Source organism: Arachis hypogaea, chromosome 17 (genome assembly GCF_003086295.3).
Source record: "Arachis hypogaea cultivar Tifrunner chromosome 17, arahy.Tifrunner.gnm2.J5K5, whole genome shotgun sequence".
Classification (NCBI taxonomy): domain Eukaryota; kingdom Viridiplantae; phylum Streptophyta; class Magnoliopsida; order Fabales; family Fabaceae; genus Arachis; species Arachis hypogaea.
Window position 1 is genome coordinate 69,754,661 of NC_092052.1, and position 3,162 is coordinate 69,757,822.

A 3,162-nucleotide genomic window follows, 5' to 3' on the forward strand; every position below is an offset into this window, starting at 1 on the left:
CCTAATGGAGGACCTTGTTTCATTCATGAAACTCACAGTGGCCTTAGATAGATCAGAGACTATATTTGCTAAGCTAGATGGGTTCTGCTCAGAATTCTCTGTCTATTGCTGAGTGGATGATGGAAAAGGTTTGCTATTGCTAAACCTATTTCTTCCATCATTATTAAAGCCTTGTTGAGGCTTTTGTTGTTCCTTCCATGAGAAATTTGGATGATTTCTCCATGAGGGATTATAGGTGTTTCCATAGGGTTCACCCATGTAATTCACCTCTGCTATTGTAGGGTTCTCAGGATCATAAGCTTCTTCTTTAGAAGATGCCTCTTTAGTACTGTTGGATGATTCCTTCAATCCATTCAGACTCTGAGAGATCATATTGACTTGCTGAGTCAATATTTTATTCTGAGCTAATATGGCATTCAGAGTATCAATTTCAAGAACTCCCTTCCTTTGAGGCGTCCCATTACTTACAGGATTCCTCTCATAAGTGTACATGAACTAGTTATTAGCAACCATGTCAATGAGTTCTTGAGCTTCTGCAGGCATTTTCTTTAGGTGAATGGATCCACCTGTAGAATGGTTCAATGACATTTTAGATAATTCAGACAGACCATCATAGAATATATCCAGGATGGTCCATTCTAAAAGCATGTTAGAAGGACACTTTTTGGTCAGTTCCTTGTATCTCTCCCAAGCTTCATAGAGGGATTCACCTTCTTTCTATCTGAAGGTTTAAACATCCACTCTAAGCTTGCTAAGCTTTTGAAGAGGAAAGAACTTGGCTAAGAAAGCCATGACCAGCTTATCCCAAGAGTTCAGGATATCCTTAGGTTGAGAGTCCAACCATATTCTAGCTCTGTCTCTTACAGCAAACGGGAAAAGCATGAGCCTGTAGACCTCGGGATCAACCCCATTGGTCTTAACAGTATCACAGACTTGCAAGAATTCAGTTAAGAACTGAAAGGGATCTTTGGATGGAAGTCCATAAAACTTGCAATTCTGTTGCATCAGAGAAACTAATTGAGGTTTCAACTCAAAATTGTTTGCTCCGATGGCAGGGATTGAGATGTTTCTTCCATGTAAATTGGAATTAGGTGCAGTAAAGTCACCAAGCATCTTTCTTGCATTGTTATTATTTTTGGCCATGTCTCCTTCTTTTTCAAAAATTTCTGTTAGATTTTTTCCAGAGAGTTGTGCTTTAGCTTCCCTTAGCTTCCTCTTCAGAGTCCTTTCAGATTCAGGATCAGCTTCAACAAGAATGTTCTTATCCTTGTTTTTGCTCATATGAAAAAGAAGAAAACAGAAAAGAAAATTTGGAATCCTCTATGTCACAGTATAGAGATTCCTTATGTAAGTATAAGAAGAGAATAATGGAGGAAGGAAAAGATAAGAATCCAAATACAAGGGAGAGGAATGAGTTCGAATTCTTGGGTGAAAGAGGGGTGTTAGTAGATGAATAAATAATTAGAAAGAGATGAGGAGAAGAGAAATTCGAAAATTAGATAAATTAAAATAAAAGTATTTTTGTTTTTAAATTGAATTTAAAATAAAAAATAAAAATTAAAGTTCGAAAATTAAGAAAGGAAAATAGAATCAAATTAAATTAAATTTAAAACAATTAGTTAATTTAAAAAGGAATTTTGAAAAAGAGGGAAGGGATTTTCGAAAATTAGAGATAGAATTAGATAGGTAGTTTTGAAAAATATATGATTGAAATAGTAAACTTTTAAAATCAAACAAAAAGTCAAGTAGTTAATTGAAAAAGATTTGAAAATCAATTTTTGAAAAGATAAGAAGTTAGAAAAGAAGTTGGAAAAGATTTTGAAATTGATTTTGAAAAAGATGTGATTGACATTTATTTTGAAAAAGATTTGAAAAAGAAATTTAAAAAGATTTGATTTTTGAAATCAAAGTTGATTACTTGACTAACAAGAAACTAAAAAGATATGATTCTAGAGTTTAAAGATTGAACCTTTCTTACTAGGCAAGTAACAAACTTAAAAATTTTGAATCAATCACATTAATTGTTAGCATTAATTTCGAAAATATGTGATAAAAATAAGAAAAAGATTTTTGGAAATCATTTTGAAATTTTCGAAAATCATAAAAGAAAAATGAAAAAGATTTGATTTTTGAAAAAGATATAAATTTTTTTTAAAATGAAAATTTGATTTGACTCATAAGAAACAATTAAATTTAAAAACTTTTTGACTAAGTCAAACCAAATTTTCGAAAATTTATGAGAGAATAAGGGAAAGATATTTTTTTATTTTTGAATTTAAATGAGGGAAGAGAAAAACATAAAAATGATGCAAAACATAAAAATTTTGGATTAGAACAAAAGATGCATGCAAGAACACTATGAATGTCAAGATGAACACCAAGAACACTTTGAAGATCATGATGAACATCAAGAACTTATTTTTGAAAAATTTTCAAGAAAAGAAAAACATGCAAGACATCAAACTTAGAGATTTTTCATGTTTAGACACTATGAATGAAAAAATAACAAAAGACACAAAGCAAGAAAATATGAAGATCAAACAAGAAGACTTGTCAAGAACAACTTGAAGATCATGAGGAACACATGCATGAGTTTTCGAAAAATGCACAAATTTTAAAAACATGCAATTGACACCAAAATTAAAATTTGACTCAAGACTCAAACAAGAAACAAAAAATTTTTGGTTTTTATGAATTTATAAGAATTTTTTTGTTTTTGTTTTTTCGAAAATTATTTTAGGAAAAACGAAAAAGAAGAAATTTTTTTGTATTATTTTCGAAAATAAGAAATAAAAAAGCTTAAAAATAAAATAAAATTACCTAATCTGAGCAACAAGATGAACCGTCAGTTGTCCAAACTCGAACAATCCCCGACAACGGCCCCAAAAACTTGGCGCACGAAATTGCGATCATCAACAATGGCGCCAACAACTTGGAGCTCTCAAACGTGAATCACACTTTGTCACAATTCCGCACAACTAACCAGCAAGTGCACTGGGTCGTCTAAGTAATAAACCTTACGTGAGTAAGGATCGATCCCACGGAGATTGTCGGCTTGAAGCAAGCTATGGTCACCTTGTAAATCTCAGTCGGGTGGATTCAAATGGTTATAGAGTTATAATAATTAAAAGACAAATAAAACGTAAAATAAAGATAGAGATA

At 31.7% G+C, this 3,162-nt stretch overlaps 1 non-coding gene across 1 annotated transcript; it reads left to right on the forward strand.

The window, feature by feature from the left end:
* Positions 1-642: 642 nt before the first annotated feature.
* On the forward strand, positions 643-750 carry LOC112767677 (small nucleolar RNA R71). The gene has a single exon (XR_003185118.1). It is a non-coding gene; the product is annotated as a small nucleolar RNA R71 (small nucleolar RNA).
* The last annotated feature ends 2,412 nt before the right edge of the window (positions 751-3,162 follow it).